Source organism: Physella acuta, unplaced genomic scaffold (assembly GCF_028476545.2).
Source record: "Physella acuta isolate Inbredline_101_S28 unplaced genomic scaffold, ASM2847654v3 ptg001169l, whole genome shotgun sequence".
Taxonomy (NCBI): Eukaryota; Metazoa; Mollusca; class Gastropoda; family Physidae; genus Physella; species Physella acuta.
In genome coordinates, this window is record NW_026732686.1 from 206,870 (window position 1) to 226,463 (window position 19,594).

The following is a 19,594-nucleotide window of genomic DNA, read 5'->3' on the forward strand; positions in this document are numbered from 1 at the left end:
GGGTTTGTACGGATGGTGCACCATCTATGTTTAGGTCAAAATCGGGCTTTCAGAAAGCAGAAAAGATTTAGCTCCCTAACCACTGCCCTCACCAATCGCCATCAAGACTCCATTGCTAGTATAAGTCGTAAATTATATAAAATCTGGAGCCTTCAAAGAACTGAGCAAAAACATTAATAAAGATCACGAGGTTCTGCTCTTCTACAATTGTTGTGAATCGTGTTTTTGCATTGAAATCTGAAATCAAATTGTTCTTGGAAATGCAAAGGAAACAAGACCTTTTGGTACACTTAAAACGACATAGATTGGTTGGAGAGAGTATCATACCTAGCAGATGTGTTCGAACAATAACATAAGCATAACCGAAAGCTTCAGGGAAAATGAACGAATATTATAACTTTCCATGATTATCTCGGGATATTTTTATCAAAGCTGCAAAATCGGTAAAGAAAATAAATCTTGGAAATATTGTAAATTTGAGAAACTCTGCGGTGTGGTAGATGAATCTAATTGTGAGATAATTAAAATTTTGAAAGAAGACATTTCTGGGCATCTTGAATCTATTGAAAACGAACTGCAGCGCTATTTCTCTGAGCTGAAAAAAAAAATCTGCAGTGACGCATTATCCATTCTCTTCTTCCCTTGATGTTGCCAGCATTCCCGATGAATTACAAGATGAATTCTTTGATTTGCAGAATGATTTCGAGTAAGATGAAAAACTTCAGACACAATTTTGGTGTAGTATTCACCATTTATATCCAAACGTAAAATTGATTGACTTTTCGAGAATATAATTTTATTTTGAAAACTATTTTTTTTTATTAAAAGCACAATTAAGATAATAATAATGACATAGGTTGGCGTTAACAAAAAAATACTTTAAAAAAATTAACCGCGAATGTTTAGTGAATAGTATGCAATTTTACTCATGCTATTAAAACAGTTATCAAGAGTAGTTCATATTTAAAGTCTACTAGAAAATCTTATTTTTGTGCTTATTAGTTTCCATACTAATTTCGGCTTTTTAATTTTATGGGGGTCGCGGGTCACTTAATTTTTATAAAAGGGGGCCGCCACTCGAAAAAGGTTGGGAACCACTGTTTTAGACCATGTTTGACTGTTGCGAGAGTTTTTTGAGTTTAGACTGTTCAACGTTGATTTTAGCTGCAGATTTTAAAAATCTATATATATATATATATATATATATATATATATATATATTTATATGTGTGTGTGTGTGTGTGTGTGTACCTATATGATTAGAATGGTTGAATATAGCTGAGTTGAGTAGACTATCTGTACATTAATCTGGATGCATAAGACTGTGCGCGGTAATTGGATATGGCTGGATACAGCTGAATGGAGGCGACTATGGCTACTACACGTTATCTACAGCTACGGGTCACACAAATTGGATCATAGCGGTACATATGTATATAGGTAACTATGACTAAAAACGGCCAGCGCATCAACAGCAACTTAGGCCCTACCTTAAGGGCCGCTATCCTTGATGTACTGAAGAAGACACGACGCATGCTAACGAGGCGACAGCTGTCGCTCATTAATTAAACAAAGGCCATACAGACACACAACACGGGCTCAACCCAGATAGAAAAGAAAACTCCACCTGAAATAAACACATGCAGAAGTCGCATAAAGAACCATCCGTTTGGCAAACTTTGACGACGTAATGTTTTTTTTAAATATAGGCAAATAAAGCGGGAGTGATATCGCTTAAACTTTCTCGAATATTCTTATATAACACTAAGAGGGATAGCAACTCGAGATATAGACATAATTTTGTATCAATATTTAAATACCTAAACTTTTTAAATTAGAATAGAATCTCGTAGAAAAAAGAATTGCGCGCCAAGTGAACAGGAGACAATGTTTTTATTAATGCGTTGTTGTTGTTGGTTTTTGTTTTTTTTTTTTTGTGTTGAGAAATCGGAAATAGCGTAAAAAACTACTTCCGTTAAACGGAATTGACTCAACAGTTGATAGAAGGCAGAAAACTAGGTCTTCTACTAATATGTAAAATTTCGTCAATCTGTCTGAAATAGTACTCAAGTTATAGGCTTTTGAAAAACCAAAAGTAGAATAAGTTTCCCTTCCGGTTATCGGAAATCGCTGAAAAGTTGAAACAGAACTACATATTTGATATAGCGTAATACTTATATATGAAACACATCAACATAACGGTAACGGTACTCAAGTTATCCACACAACCACACACAGACATACGGACAAAATAGTAAAGCCCAGTTTTTCCGACTAGATGACGCAAAAGACGCCGAGATTTTGATAAATCTGGATTTATAATTTTTGCCCGATTAAAATAAGTCCCTTATATTCCGTATATGATGAAGTACTGAGAAATAAAACTGAAAACTGTCAAAATTTCACGTGATTATTGTGCACAATTCAGAGGCGTCCCCTGGCGCCGACCCTAGAGGGCGCCAAAATAGGTTGAAAAAAAATTAAAAGCTCATTTTAGTTGTAGTTTTGCATTATAAATATAAAAAAATATATGGGGGGGGGGGGCATATTGAAAGTATGAAATTTTTCCCCGGGGGAGGGGCGCCAAATTGAAAGTGTGTCCCCGGGAAGGGTCGCTACGCCTCTGGCACGATCAGTGGCGTAGCGAGGTCGGGTGTCACCCGGTGCGGCACTTAATGGTGTCACCCCCCAGAGGCGTAGCGACCCTTCCCGGGGACAAACTTTCAAGTTTTCGATTTGCACCCCCCCCCCCCCTCAAACTTTCGATTTGCACCCCCCCCCAAGTTTTTCTCTATATATTTTGCTATTTTTTGCCTTGGTGTCACCCCCCTAAATGGTGTCACCCGGTGCGGTCCGCACCCCCCCGCCCCCCCCCCCCCCCCTCGCTACGCCCCTGGGCACGATTACAATACTTCCTCTATACTCTGTATACGAGAAAGTAAAAAGGATATGGAATAGCTTGTCTGAACAATATAATAGTAATAGATATTGTAATGGGATATGGGTTTATGTTTATGTGTGTAATGGTGGAGGGGGGGGGGGGGAGTGATAGAGTTTAGGTACGGATTTCGTGTTGTGTATCGCTTTGTAACTTACAGTAAATGTTAAATACGTTTTTTTTTTAAATGGACATCTACAGGAGTAAAATATTACACAACTTTATCATTGGGGCTAAACTAGTGTTTCATTCAGGCATCTGTCCGGGAGGGGGGGGGGAGGGGTCACTGTAACCCGTAAAAAGCCCACCCCCCTCTCCCCAGGGACGAAATACATACACAATTTAATTTTAATATACATACTTTAACTATTCATCCCCCCCACACACACATACACACACACACTCATCTCCACACCACCCCTTTACCCGTCTGGAAGTTTCTCGCCCACCACCCAGAGAAAAATGTCTGAAAGAAACACTGTCTGAAAGTGTCCAACCCCAATGATTGATGAAGACAATGATCCACCATTGTTGCTGACTGTAAACACTTCAATAACCAAGCTGGTGTCTTGGTGTGTCTATTGAGACATGTTGATTGTATTCTAGTGCGTAGCCGTGCACAGCGGTGTAGTGTATTAATTGACCAGGATCGATCTAATGCTAGACGGAGTTGAGGTTAGGTTGGATGTTAGCAGAGTTTCCTCCAGGCATCTCTCCCCCCCCCCCCCCCCCCGGCCCGAACGAAATGAAATTTATATAATTTATATAGAAAATATATACTTATAACTGTGTCCGCCCCCCCCCCCCGAAGAAAGTCTACCCCCCCCCCCCCCCCGAAAATTTCAATTGCCCCCCCCCCCCCCCCGGAGAAAAAAGTCTGGAAGAAACACTGGATGTTAGTTTTAGGTTTGATTTTATCCTACTTGATTTGCGTGTTTTTTTTTTAAATATAATATCGCTCCCTTTTTACAATCACACTGGAGTGACCACTATCCTGATCGGTATCCTAACTGTAACCCTAGCCCTAACTACAAAAATAATCCTTAGTGTTGGCTATCACAGAAGTAGCAGACTGCTAGTCTTACATGGGCCGCCTTGCCGGTGCGCGGACCTTTGACCACAGGTGCTTTGACCATAGGGGGTTTGACCATAGGTGGTTTGACCACAGGTGCTTTGACCATAGGGGGTTTGACCATAGGGGGTTTGACCATAGGTGGTTTGACCACAGGTGCTTTGACCATAGGGGGTTTGACCATAGGTGGTTTGACCACAGAGGGGCTTTGACCATAACTGGGCTTTGACCATAGGAGCTTTGACCATAGGGACTTTGACCACAGGGGTTTTCTCAGCAGAGGGTCTTTGATCACATGTGGTTTGTCAACGGGTGTTTGATCACACGCACTGTGTCTGGCTTTGACCACAGGTGTTTTGTCCATGTAGGGTCTTTGACCACAGGTGGTTTGTTCAATGTTGGCGTTTGATAACAAGCGCTTTGTCCATACATTGTAAGGATTAATTTTAAAAGTTGTGTCATTATATTTTAAATTGTGGCAGGATGTAATAATATGTTTATTCATCATGTATAAAAACAAGTCATCTAAACCATACAAGTATTACTTTTTTGACTATATTGGCATGGTTTTTTTTATCCTTTGTTATTCTTTATATGCTATGTATTTTCAAGTACATCTCACCACATTATTTATTCGTGAAACTTGTTAAACGTCGCATTGTTTGTGTTTATATTTAAAATAAATTATTATGAGGCCTAGCACCAGCCTTTATGTGGAGACTAAAATATAGTTCTTGACTTTTTTTTTTGTATATGTTAATTTCAATTAATGGACTCATGAAACATGTATAAAATCGTATTAATTGTATCATAAATTAAAATCAAATAACAGTTTATAATTTATATTTTAAAATCTATATATTATGGTTAACCCCCCCCCCCCCATCTGTGGTCAAAGCCCCGCTGTGGTCAACCCCCCTGTGGTCAAAACCGATCTGCGGTCAAAGCCCCGCTGTGGACAAAGCCAATCTGTGGTCAAAGCCCCGCTGTGGACAAAGCCCCTATGGTCAAACCCCTATGGTCAAAGCACCTGTGGTCAAAGCACCTAGGACCGCCTTGCCGGCTATCATAAAAGTACCATACTTATAGCTGACCGCATTTCCGGCTATCTTAAAAGTACCATAAATTAAGCTAATACTGGCCGCCTTTTCGGCTATCTTAAAAGTACCATACTTCTAGCTAACACCGGCCGTAGTGCCGGCTGTCAGTACCACACCTCTACTACCACTGACCGGACACACAAACAGAACTACGGCACGTACGCACAATAGACGGCCACCACAATGCACATCATCAAACTACTTAGCTCCGCTCCACCGTAGCCTATAGGCCGTATAGGAATAACTACAAGTCAACACATGTGTACTCTCCCTCCCGCACCCATCTCGTCGCCCCCACCCCTCCCCCACCGCAGGTACGGAACTAAATAACGGAACACAACCACGTGTGTTGGCGTGTTAAGAAGACAGCGATAAACTAGCCACGAGGGGGAAGAAATTATGTTAATTTTCTTTTTCCCTGTCCGGAGTTTATTAAAAAAAAACAACGGTGTGAATAGAATATAGGTAACGGATAGGATTTAATTTTTAGTTTTAACAAGCGTCGTGGTTGCGGTGTGGTTAGAGTTTAGGTTAATGCAGACACGACTGGTGGTTCGTGTTTGTTGTGTGTTGTGGGTAGTTGATGTCGAGTGAGCGGTGCATATCGTGCTGTGACTTTTGATGTAGGTGAGTCGATGAACTAGACTACACGTGTGTGTGAGGCGTGCACTATCGGTTCGAGTGTCGTGGATTATTTATTGATAACGGTGAGTACATTATATAAAGGGGTGTTGACTGTTTTGTTTTTTTTTATTTATTTATTTAATTTTTTTTTTTTATTATGAACTCGTCTGAAATTAAGAGTGGTAGGTTGATGGTGTAATTAGTGGTAACACTACTACCATAAAATTACTACAAAACTAACCAAAATACCTACACACACAAATCATTTTCATAGGCCTCATCACCCCCCCCCCCCCCCCCCCCCAGTTTTAGGAGAATCAGTTTTAGGATAGTATAAAAATCATCTCCTTTTATTTTTGAGAGTTTTGAATTTTTTTTTTTTTTTTGTTTTTTTTTTTTTTTTGTAAAATGATGATATCCTAACTTTCTCCAGAACATTGAATCACAATTTTTAAAATCATTAACTTTGAGGTTTAAGAAAAATATTAAAATTATAAATGTAAACCAAGAAAGAAGTATTACTATTGTACATCTGCACCAGTCATCACGAGCCTTAAATGAAAACTATAATACTAAAGCGAACATGCAAGGCAAACTGACGCTGTAAATTACATGTATGAGACACACACAAAAATGTAAAAAATAAAAAAAATGTTTTTGTATTATCAAAAGTAATTTGCCTTATCGACTATACAAATATCGATCGGAATGTTAGCCGCTGTTAGGGTGGGAGCCTTGAAGTGGTGAGGGCGTGGGGTTGATGCGGGACGGGCCATTCATGTGAACACGACGACCTCTACACTTACAATATTTGATGCAGAGGCGTAGCGAGGGGGTGCGGGGGTGCGGACCGCACCGGGTGCAGAGGCGTAGCGACCCCTCCCGGCGCCCGGGGCGATCTTTCAGTTTGGCGCCCCCCCCTATATATATATGTATATATATATGTATGTATATATATATATATATATATATATATATATATATATATATATATATATATATATATATATATATATATATATATATATATATATATATATATATATATTTGTGCGACAGTCTGGAAAAAAATTAACAATTACGCTGATTGTCGTTCCCTAAAACTTCACTGGACGCAAATCAAATTCCCATTAAGATGTCGAAACGAATAAAAAGTAGAAAATCAAAAGAGCTTAGAACAGTGGGCTCCATCGAACCCGATAGGTTCGGTAATTCAGTCTCAGGGCTTCCGCGGAGGTCAAGACACACACCCGACTCATATGATTCACGATCGGATTTTGTCATTGTGGACGATACAACTATTAAGGAGGGTTCGGTGATTGCGCATATGAAACTGGTGGGGTTCGGTACTCCAAAAATTTAAGAACCACTGCTTTAGAGTGTATTTTGTAGAAGGTGCAAGCCTTGTTTGGTCTACTTTTGGTCGTGTCTTTAGAACAATTTCGATAATAGTAGGCCAATATTGCAATTTTGAATTATCAGTTAGGTTGAACAAAGTAATAATCAGTACAATATACTAATGTTCTTCTCTCTTAAAATTTTGGCAAAGACTGTTGCTTCCCATCCACCCGCTCCGTCAGTCTGCTATTTTACTGATAGGATAGCAATACAAGAATCCGTTATATTTATTTCTCTTTAATGCAGTGATCCAGGCAAGATGAAATGCAATCAAGTAAAGTATCTGATCCATCACGATCAAGTTGAGAGAATCGTAAAAATCGTACAAAGAACTAGTCGCGTTATTACTTAGCAAAAGTGGCTAGTGAAATCGTACATTAGGTGTTAATACAATTTATTTCTTTTCTAAGTGTTAAAAGAGTTATCTAGTAACCAATCCAGTACAAATCCTGCGATTATTGTTGGTGAAAAAGCACACTACCATCTTGGACAAAAATGGTAGAGCGGATTTTAAACGCCACTAACTCTTTTTATGTTACACAATCGTAAAATACGCTTTAGTTCAATGGGTGTTTTTTTTCTGAGTGATATCGGCTATTTATTCCTTAATCCGGTGTGAATTTTTCCGATTTTAGTCTTCGAAAAAGCGCCCCCCCCCCCCCTCTCCATATAGGAAAGCTGGAAAGCGGTTTTTCCAGTCACTGTTTCTTAAAGATATGTTTTACAGTTACACAATCAAGGTAGAAAACAGTTAAATCAGTATGCAAAGGCTCTCAGCCGTTAAATTTCTTTACTTTGACTGTTTATAATTCAAAACTGCAGCTTAAAATGAGCTTTTAATTTTTTTTTTCTACCCCTTTTGGCGCCCCCTTAGGGTCGGCGCCCGGGGCGGCCGCCCTCCCCGCCCTCCCCTAGCTACGCCTCTGACCGGGTGACACCATTTAGGGGGGAGGTGGCACCAAGGCAAAAAATAGTAAAATATATTGAGAAAAACTTGAGGGGGGGAGTGCAAGTCGAAAGTTTGAGGGGGGGGGTGCAAATCAAAAGTTTGAGGGGGGGGTGCAAATCGAAAGTTTGTGGGGGGGGGGGGGGTGGAAATCGAAAATTTGAAAGTTTATCCCCGGGAAGGGTCGCTACGCCTCCGGGGAGGTGACACCATTAAGTGCCGCACCGGGTGACACCCGACTTCGCTATGCCACTGATTTGATGTCGTACTAATTTAAAATAAACAAAACATTTTTTTTAGAAATAATTCACCCATTTTTATAGTTAAACTTCGCCATAAGAGCCTTTACTCCCATCCCTTTCATTAAAATTAAAGCGCCACTCCGCCCACCCCCTACCACTCACTCTACGTAAACCCAATACAACCCTCAGGTATATTTACACACATTTTCCAAATATGCTAATTCTACTAATACTATAAGTAGTTGTCGGGATTACGTCCCTTCATACAATACGTGACTGTCGTAACACATCGTCAAAAACATCACTGGAGTTTGTCGACGTTAGCAAGTCAAATGGCTGACCGATTTTTTCAAGTCAAGACTACAAACATCAGGGCCTCTATAAACGTGACAGATATTGTAAGCATGTCCAGAAGTGGCGCTCAATCTCAGCATTCATGGGCGTAGTTAAGGAGGGTGAGAGAGGAGGGCCGCTATTCCTGCACAATGTTTAAAAACTATAATATGGATAATATGCGGGATAATTTTATATATATATATATATATATATATATATATATATATATATATATATATATATATATATATATATATATATATATATATATATATATATATATATATATACCCACCCGTGTGTGCATGTGTATTGAAAGTTGATCATAGAAATCATCTATATATATATAATTCTCTTCTGGGAGACGTTAGAAAACAAGCTGCAAGCGCGCCTTGCAGTCCCCTCCCTTCCTCTCTATCACTACCACCCCCCCCCCCCACCCCCCACGTGGTCTGGTGAGCGGTGTTCACTCTAAATGTTTACATTCGTAGAGCCGGGTTTAGTGACGGCTTTTAGGTGCAGATAATTTAGTTTGAAACGATTTTAAACTTAGAGGAGGTAACTAAGAGGAGGCTGCTTTCACGGGCGGGGGGGGGGGGGATATAGGGTAGGGGTTGAGTGAAAGGGGGGGGGGGTAGTGTTTTAAAACAAATATTTTCAGTGGCAGTATTGATACTGTCGAATTCGCAAATTATGAATTACTGAAAAGTAGAAAATAAAACCACTAAACAGCGGCGTATGATACGCCGCGGGTCGGCTCGTTATTTATAAAAGACTACCTAGTTTATAAAACCGGAAGTGTATTAGCCCTAGGTATTTTTCTCATGCGTATATGTGGCTGTCATTCATGACACTACAGTTGTCTCAGACACCACGTGTGGCGTGAATGGAGAAACTAGGGCCCAGCCAAAGAAAAGTGCGAAAGACACCGTCTGTAAATAAATAGGAAAAGTGTAACGCCGGTGAACTTGTGAGGTGGAGGTGTTGGGGTTCACGTCTCGACAACACCCGTACTGTTTCAACAAATCAATTGCGTATTAGAACTCCCGCGGTAGTCGGTTGGTGAACAATATTATGGCGATGTTTAGTGTAGCTTCGCTGACATCCTGTGTCACTTTTACAACACTCGGATAAATCCTGAACGAGTTCGCTAGGTCTAGGTTTTGTAGAGTTGAGTGGTGAGTAATGCATTGTGTTTATCCAACCACTTGTTTAGTTATTCAGATTTCACTTATGTTGTATTTTTAAAACTTTCACAGATAAATCTTAACCAACATTGATTTAAACTTTAAAGTTTATCGTAAAAATCTCATTCTATGTAAAAAAAAAAAAAAAAAAAAATTAGTCGAAATCCGAAGCATACGACGAAAACCGAGACAATTTTTTCATGAAGGAAAACTGACGAAAACCGTAACCGACACCGAGTCATAGAAACGTGAGAGTTTACTTTTTTTTATAGAACAACGGTGACACATATCAGAGCCAACACATGTGTTTATGCCCTTTAAAGCATTGACCAGTGAACCGACGAACCGTTACAGCATTGCTTAGCTCGCCGTGATAGTATTTTGTAAACACCGTCACAACACGTGATGTTACTATTTATGTATCCAAAGTAGGTTAAATGCCTCGTTTTTACAAGAGGTGTTTATAAATACGTGTTCACACAAAGGTATAACGTTAACAAACACGTTTTAGTTATCAGAATGCAGAATGTATTGTTTGTTCATTAGGGACTTAGTGTCCTTTGTTCTAGATTCTAGAAAAGTTACAAAATTTATTAAAAACAAAAAGGTGTCACTACAGTTAGGCCTGCATTAAAACTAGGCTTGGTGACACGGAATTACTTTTGAACAGGGGTGGGGGGGGGGAGAGAATTTTTTTTGGCAAGTAAACTTCAAACAAATACAGCATTGGCTTAGCTGGTCATAAGATTATTTTGGCAACATCGCCGTGACAAGGGATGTTACTATTTATATATCCAATCATGGGTTAAATATAACTCGTTCACGCAAGTGGTTAACTACCTTGTTCTATGAAAAGGTTAAATACATCGCTTACATAACAGGTTAAATACATCGTTCACACAACATGTTAAATACATCGTTCACACAACAATACATCGTTCACACAACAGTTTAAATACATAATTCAGACAACAGGTTAAATACATCGTTCACACAAGAGGTTAAATACATCGTTCACACAACATGTTAAATACATCGTTCACATTACAGGTTAAATACATCGTTCACACAACATTTTAAATACATCGTTCACACAACATGTTAAATGCATCGTTCACACAAGAGATTTGTTTTTTCGAGTTATCTCTCGTGTGTATTAAACGTTAAAAATCAAACGTTATAATTAAACGTGTTGTTTGTTTGTCTAGAGCGAATGTTCTAGAATATTATTAACATACATATTGGCTATGGAGTTGTTAAAAAACTTTAATTGGGGCACATGTGTGTCAAAACCTCTGTGTTATTTGCATGGATCTTGTATTACCGGATTGTATTTTCTTGTATGTAGCAAAACAGAAGTGACAGCTTTGATATATTGCGCAATGTTCTCATACAAAGGTCACATTAACACGTATTTAAAAGAACATAATAAAAAATGTCTGAACATTGTTAGCTATAATGTGTTAGGGATGACACGAATGTCTTCAGTGAGTCGTTCAGGATGGGTTTGTTTAAGCTTTGGTGGGTTTTTTTAGACTGAAGTATTGAATCCAACACTCTTTTAACTAATTTTATTAATCAGCCCCTCCCCCTCTCACACACCTACATTATCCTGAGTTATTACCATTACAGCTATTGTGTAGGTGTAATCCATGAATTTAGCTTATAGCATTCGGGTAAACCTTGAGATCAGTGGCGGAATTAAGGAGAGGCTAACAGGGCAGCAGCCTAGGGCCACAATTTTTTTTTTGTTCGCCCTCAAACTAAAAAAAAGTGGTTGTTTTCCTTGGTGTTCTATATCAACAACGTCTTGCATAGTAGGAGTGGGTGGGTATAACTGTTAACAAAGTTGACAAGATTCACTGTGACGGTATTTAAAATACCGGTCTGGTTTGTTTTTTATGTGACCCCCGTATGGCGGTAGAGGGATCAGAATCTTCTTACAACAGCTGACGTTATTTATAGTCGACACACAGTCCTACACAGCAAGCATCAATGTTAATTTACTTGATTTTACTTGACTCACTCACTCTGATAAGAGTTTCTTTCATGTATGTTTTTTGCCCCCCCCCCCAACCCTCAAGCAAATCTACCACCCCATCCCCAGAAACGAAATAGAATTTATATAGAAAATATATACTTTTACCAGTATTCGCCCCCCCCCCCCCCTCCCACCCCTGGAAAATGTAGTCACCCCCGTAAAGAAACACTGACTGTGACTAATCGCGACAAAACAGCCTTCACGTTATTTAGTCAGTGTGACTATTTTAGACGAAATAACTTGTTGATATGCACGTAACTTCACAATATTTAGTCACCGTGACGTAGATAGGTGACCTATCGTGATCTTTTGGTACCTTTAGTGACCTGCCGAGGTGGGTAACCTGTTAATTCATGGTGACCTGTCGAACTGAGGTGACCTGTGATGATAGTGATAAATCTGTATCTTGCTGGTGATCTATATGTATGTTAGTGGTGATAAATCTGAATGGTGGTAGTGATATATCTGAATGTTGGGGGCGGTATATGAATGTTAGTGGTAATTTATCTGTATATAGGGGCGGTATACATGTGATACATATACATGGTGATATACATGATGAATCGTAAAGTAAAGGTCCCTTTGAAACCCGACGGTCTATAGGGCGAGTGAAGTAGAGTTCACCTGTTTTTGTGACCTCGGCATATGAAGGGATGATGTGGTCAGCACTATGGCCCAGCCGCCTTTACTTTCCCTGACGTGAGTTAGGTGGACTCGGGGACGGTCTACTGACTTGAACCCGGATTCGAACTCGAGACTAACGGGTTAGCAGTCCAGCTCTCTACCGCTAGACCACTCCGTCCCCTGAATCGTGGTGGTTATATATCTGAGTTTACACTATGAGGCAGTTAATCACTCTACTCCCCCTACCTCAGTATACCCGCTGTAAAGATCAACAAAAGCTTTACAAACAGAATTAACAATAATTTTAAAATGAAATTAATATACACTTAAACCTAAACCTTAATCTCAAACAAGCTCCATACTATTTTAAATTCCGGTCATACTACAAACAACTCACAATCACTTGATGTATAGCATCATATATTATAGTCTCAAAGCATACAATTGATACTTAGAGCAAGACGTTTTTATGACAATAAAACAGGGTGATAAATAAAACCAAGAGAGGCCCACACCAATGAAGCATGCAATATATAAGTTATAGTAGAACTCGCTCAATGTTACAACATTAGTGTACTTCACGCAAGATATAATACCGTCAGACCAACAATGTAGAATTGTTTAAATTTTAATATGATACAACACGCAAAATATATCTCGAGTAGAAAAAATATGCAGAACAGCAAATACCTCATTTTCTATACTCACACTCTCACCCTCCCCCACCGACCACCCTCACTCCAATGTTAAATCCATTTCAAACGCTCATATGTAGAATAAATATATTTTTTAAACATATCACCTTAAATTGGCTATCTATGCCTGCATAGATAGCTGTACATTTATAAATTTTTATCCTCGCTAAAATATAACTTTGCTAGGCTTAAAACAGAAAAGTTGTCTGTGTCTATTTTGTCTGCTTCTCTGCGCATGTCAAATAACATCGACCTGTGTGGTATCGGATGACCTTCACAGGGCGACATCTGCAGGCGAAACCTGAGTAGTTGCCACTTCCGTTTCTGTTGTTAAACATTAAACAATGTTAATATTGCGAAATTATAATGAGGTAAATTCACTCCCGCAGTTGACTTTTATTGTCTTTGCGAAAATGGGGCTGGTAAGTAGGTCACCAACCAGTTCTACGGCTCAATAAAACCTGCATGAGCCATAGAACTGGTTAGTGACCTAATTACCAGCCCTATTGATGTTAAGTTTCCATTTGGAAAACCAGTCACACTTTGCTTTTCTCTCTAATTAAACAATCTACGAAATGGTGCGCATACTAATTAAAACAAGACATAAAATTTAACTTTTACACATTTTAAAAACAAAACCAAAAAACAACTTTAAAATCAAAGGCGCATGTTTCGGAAAATTAAAAAACAATTGAAACAAGTGGTAATTAACTTTTAAAAATCAGCTAAAATGGATGCAGAAATCTTGTATGTGCTTTACTGTTGATTTTGTGTGTGTATGAGTATGTGGTGTGTGTATGTATCTGTGTGTGTGTGTTGATATTTAATAACAAAGGTAACACCGCACAATTTAAAAATAAACATAAATTTAATAACGTTTGAGACAAAAATACCAACAAAACAATCCAACCATCAAAGCCCCACTTCTGGAAACCTTGTCTTACATTTAAAATTTGAATTATCATGTGGTAGTAGACGTTAAAATGTGAATTATCATGTGGGTAGACCTAAAAATATGAATTATTATGTGGGTTGATGTTAAAATGTGAATTACTATGTGCATATTCTTTAAAATGTTGATTACAATGTTAGCATACGTCAAAAATTTGGATTACAATGTTAGCATACGTCAAAAATGCGGATTAGAATGTTAGACTAGCAGACGAGAAAAAAAGTGGAACACAAAGTGAGGAAACAATTGTTGACGTGTTATTTCAACAATGCCAACGTGGTTTACTTAAAAACTAGGGTAGCTCACGGCCATGAGGAATCGACTACTGTGAAAAGCTCTTATAATTCATGAAATTTAGCCAGAGAAAAATATGGTATCGATGCTATAATGTATACGATATCGCCAGGATTGTTTTTTACTGGGTTTTTTTGTTTTCCATTCATGAAAAAAAAAATTTCTAGTGTGCCAATTTTTTTTTCTCGTACGAGTTTGTTCAAATGTAGATTTCTAGGTCAAATTCGTGCGAACGCGGGTAAAAATAGTACGAAAATAGGTTTATTTACCGGCATCTCGTGCCTGATAGTGCAGTGGTTCTCAGAACCTGGTTTGAGGGGCGTGAGGGGGGGGGATGCCAATGAAGGTAGCCGAGTTTGACTAGATGAGTTCGATCATTATTGTTGACAATGGATACAGAGCGTGTTTTTGTTTTCAATTTTGCCATCAAAGCGGCCGTAAAAAATTATATTGAAAAGTTAAGCCGGAAATTAATTTGAAATTTTATATTTTTAGAAACAATGCTCTTAAATTTTTTGCGTGTAAGGCTACATTTCTTTTTTTTTTCACCAAGCACTAATTATAATCTGAAGTTTCAGTCACTTTCGTTAGACAAACATTGATTATCTGTCCAGGATTTCTGTGATCATCTTTTGTAAACCTCACATCACGATTTAGAGTCAAAACTTTGCCGGAAATTTTTTCAAAATATGTTTTGAACAATGTGACATAGTTATGACATTTATTCACATTTTCAGTGTTCCTTTTTTTTAATTACCGAGAATACTAAAAACAACAAATACATTCCTTCCTTTGTTAAGCTCGACGAAAACAGCGCTATAAAAATTTCTATAACCACATGTATTTAAATAACATCGCACCGCATTTTTAAAATTTCTCAATAAACCTTTCGAGACCAGAATTTCTTCCAGGCATCTCTTCGGGGGGGGGGGGGGGCTTTGTCCTTCCGAATAATTTTACCGCCCCCCGAACGAAATGAAATTTCTATAATTTATATAGAAAATATATACTTTCAACAGTGTCCGCCCCACCCCCCCCCCCCCCCCCCGAAGTAAGTTTACCGCCCCCCCCCCCCCCCGAAAATTTCAAGTGTCCCCCCCCCCCCCCCCCGGAGAAAAAAGTCTGGAAGAAACACTGTTCGAGACTATTCTCGGCTGCGTACATTGTTGGTCACAAAAAGCTATATAAATATATTATCTACAGCCTACTTTATAAAAATCTGTCATCTTTCTTCCATTGGTGGTTTGGGTGGGGTGGCGGTGATACTTAGCAACACCTCTGCTTTAGATGACTTTTATATTACTCATAACACGCCCGTGAACTAAGATGTTGTGCGATAAGATTCGTCATTAACGTCTGAAACTTGACTTCCATTTATCAAAATTTTTCCTTTTGACTCTCTGGCAATTTTCTCACGAGATAACAATCCCACATCAAAATAACATAAGGATACTCCTTGTGTATGTCTTGTTAATCCGACGATTTATAACCATTGTATTACGGTCCATGTTTAAGATATTAAATTTCAAGGCGCTCGGGGTAATGCTGGACGCTGCGGGTAACTTCACGGGTTTCCATGACGGCCATTCTTCCCCCAACAGCGAGCCGTTGTTGCCAGGGCGACACCCGCCGAGGCGTGGTGAGCCAATCAAAAAACTGGTAACTATAGATCAATGAGATACGAAACAAACCTTCACACGAAGCGATCTTCATGTTATAGAAATATTTTTTATCAACACTTGAGTGGATTAAAGCTGATGTGTTTAAACGCGTTAAATAAACGCTATTGTCAATACTGAAATTTAATGCATTAAACGAACGCTATTGTAAATCTTTTAAAGATGTTGGTTGGCTGTCGCTCTGATTTTTTGACAGGGTATTACAACTGGGGCTTATGATAAACATCATCTTTGTTGTGATGTGTATAGCATCATCGCTGATTATTCTGCTCTGGTTAACATAAAATTCGGTTATCTTTAACATCTTATTGGGCAATAGGTTACTTTGAAGAAGATTGGCTTAGTCAATGTGGCAGACTTGACAGTTACATAATAATTGGGTTGAATGACCTTCTCAGTCCAAGTGGTTCTTGTGACATAACAATGTTATTAACACCTCTACCGGCTAGTTTTGTTACATTTCTGTCTGCTAGTTTTGTTACATCTCTGTCTGCTAGTTTTGTTACATCTCTGTCTGCTAGTTTTGTTACATCTCTGTCTGCTAGTTTTGTTACATCTCTGTCTGCTAGTTTTGTTACATCTCTGTCTGTTAGTTTTGTTACATCTCTGTCTGCTAGTTTTGTTACATCTCTGTCTGCTAGTTTTGTTACATCTCTGTCTGCTAGTTTTGTTACATCTCTGTCTGTTAGTTTTGTTACATCTCTGTCTGCTAGTTTTGTTACATTTCTGTCTGCTAGTTTTGTTACATCTCTGTCTGCTAGTTGTGTTACATCTCTGTCTGCTAGTTTTGTTACATCTCTGTCTGCTAGTTTTGTTACATCTCTGCCGGCTAATTTTGTTACATAACATCTGAGCCGGCACGTTTTGTCGGGAGTCCATTTGTCGGGAGCCAAAATGTCGGGGCACTTTTGATGGGGTTATTTTGACTGGGTCGTTTTGACGGGGGTCTATTTTTTGGGGTCATATTGACGGGGCCGTTTTTACGGGGCCGTTTCGTCCCGGGCCGTTTTGACGGTGCACCCTATAGTTTATATAATATAATCTAGGTTATTAATTATTACGTACTTTTTAATAATAGCTATTGCAAATATTTGCCTCCCCCCATCCCCTATAGATAGCGCCCTAGGTAACCGGCTAGTTCGCCTTATAGCGCAAGCCCTGGATATTATTTAAGAATATTACATTAGCATTTTCTGGCAAAGGCCTGTTTGTATCTCGTCTGTTTGACGGGGCCAAAACTAGTTTTACACCTGAAGAGTGAACTATACTCAATCAACAGGCTGTCATTATATTCATACACATGTAAAACCAAAGCCAATGAAAGTCATTCAACAATAGTTTATTGAGTTTACCTCTTTTATGACCAGAGCTATTAAATTTACATATTGTATATTGTATTTTTTTTTCTAACAACAGTGTTGGTTAGCAGCACATAGCTACTAGATCTATTTGAATGTTCTACAAATCTATATGCCTTAAATGTCGTTATGACATGTAACACTTATATTAATAAACGATGCATTCGTGGAATGGAATAATAACGATCGCGTATGACAATTCTAAGAAATTATATATATATAAATATATATAAATATATATATATATATATATATATATATATATATATATATATATATATATATATATATATATATATATATATATATATATATATATATATATATATATATATATATATATTTATATATATTCCGCATACCTTTACCGCGGACAGTTGACTGACAGCTGCATTCTTTTATTGTGGAACTTGCTGTTTTTTCCCCTTACAACCTACAGGCCATGTGGTGGTGTTGCAGGCATGGGGGGGGGGGGGGGGGAGACAGGTTGGGGGTGGGGTGTACGGTTCTTATAGTGGCGCGGTGTTATCTATGGCGGTTATATAAATACTGCTGCTAGGAAGTTGTATCCGTCGTAACTGCACCTGGGCTGCCAGTTTAATGAAATGTTCTAGTTAATTACGTTTGTTGTAAACTTGGATTGGATTTTAAAGCAGGTAAAGATTTATTTTATAGTTTGTCGGTTTATTGAAACATTGTATTTAATCACGTTTGTTGTAAACTTAGTTTGAGTTTTTAAGCAGGTAATATTTTAGATGTATTTTATACTTTGTCTAATGTTTTCTTAAACGACTTTTAAAATATATTTTTTCCTGAAGATCAAAACCAACTTTGGATACCTCGTTTGTTATTTTAAATCCTTATTTATTAGAACCCCATTTTGGAAATGTATAGCTTCACTTCTAAAACCCATTCCAATGATGTACCGTGAAGCATTTACCTGTTGTGTTCAAGACTGGTGTTTAGATGTAAGATTTTCTTTACAAAGGTGGGATGGTGTCTAGTAGAGTTTCTTCCAGACATCTCTTCGAGGTGGGGGGGGGGGGGGTTGCCCCCCCCCTCCCCCCGATTGACATGGAATTTATATAGTAAACATGCTTTTAGCAGTGTCCGCCCCCCACCCGTAAAATGTTGACCGCCTCCTCCTCCGAAAATATCAAATGCCCCCCCCCCCCCCCGGAGAAAAAAGTCTGGAAGAAACACTGGTGTCTAGACGCTGATGTCTAGACGCTATATCTGTAGACGTGTCTAGACGCTATATCTGTAGACTAATGTCTAGACGCTATATCTGTAGACTGGTGTCTAGACGCTATATCTGTAGACGCTGATGTCTAGACGCTATATCTGTAGACTGGTGTCTAGACGCTATATCTGTAGACGCTGATGTCTAGACGCTATATCTGTAGACTGGTGTCTAGACGCTATATCTGTAGACGCTGATGTCTAGACGCTATATCTGTAGACTGATGTCTAGACGCTATATCTGTAGACTGATGTCTAGACGCTATATCTGTAGGCTGGTGTCTAGACGCTATATCTGTAGACTGGTGTCTAGACGCTATATCTGTAGACTGGTGTCTAGACGCTATATCTGTAGACTTATGTCTAGACGCTATATCTGTAGACTGGTGTCTAGGCACTATATCTGTAGACTGGTGTCTAGTCGCTATATCTGTAGACTTGTGTCTAGACGCTATATCTGTAGACTTGTGTTTAGACGCTATATCTGTAGACTTATGTCTAGACGCTATATCTGTAGTCTGGTGTCTAGACTCTATATCTGTAGACTGGTGTCTAGACGCTATATCTGTAGACTGGTGTCTAGACGCTATATCTGTAGACTGATGTCTAGACGCTATATCTGTAGACTGGTTTCTAGACGCTATATCTGTAGACTGATGTCTAGACGCTATATCTGTAGACTGGTGTCTAGGCACTATATCTGTAGACTGGTGTCTAGTCGCTATATCTGTAGACTTGTGTCTAGACGCTATATCTGTAGACTTGTGTTTAGACGCTATATCTGTAGACTGATGTCTAGACGCTATATCTGTAGACTGGTGTCTAGACGCTATATCTTTAGACTGGTGTCTAGACGCTATATCTGT

The 19,594-nt window shown here is 38.7% G+C and overlaps 1 protein-coding gene across 3 annotated transcripts in view; it reads left to right on the top strand.

The window, feature by feature from the left end:
* Positions 1 to 5,645: 5,645 nt before the first annotated feature.
* Positions 5,646 to 19,594, top strand: part of LOC131956685 (alkaline phosphatase, tissue-nonspecific isozyme) — a 28,024-nt gene continuing 14,075 nt past the window's right edge. Inside the window, exon 1 of one of the 3 annotated variants that reach the window (XM_059321236.1) lies at positions 5,646 to 5,817. The gene's annotated coding sequence lies outside the window, so the exon portion shown is untranslated. Of the gene's footprint in view, positions 5,818 to 9,703; positions 9,835 to 18,007; positions 18,143 to 19,594 lie in introns of those variants that run through there. The other 2 variants (XM_059321234.1, XM_059321235.1) reach the window with 2 other exon arrangements.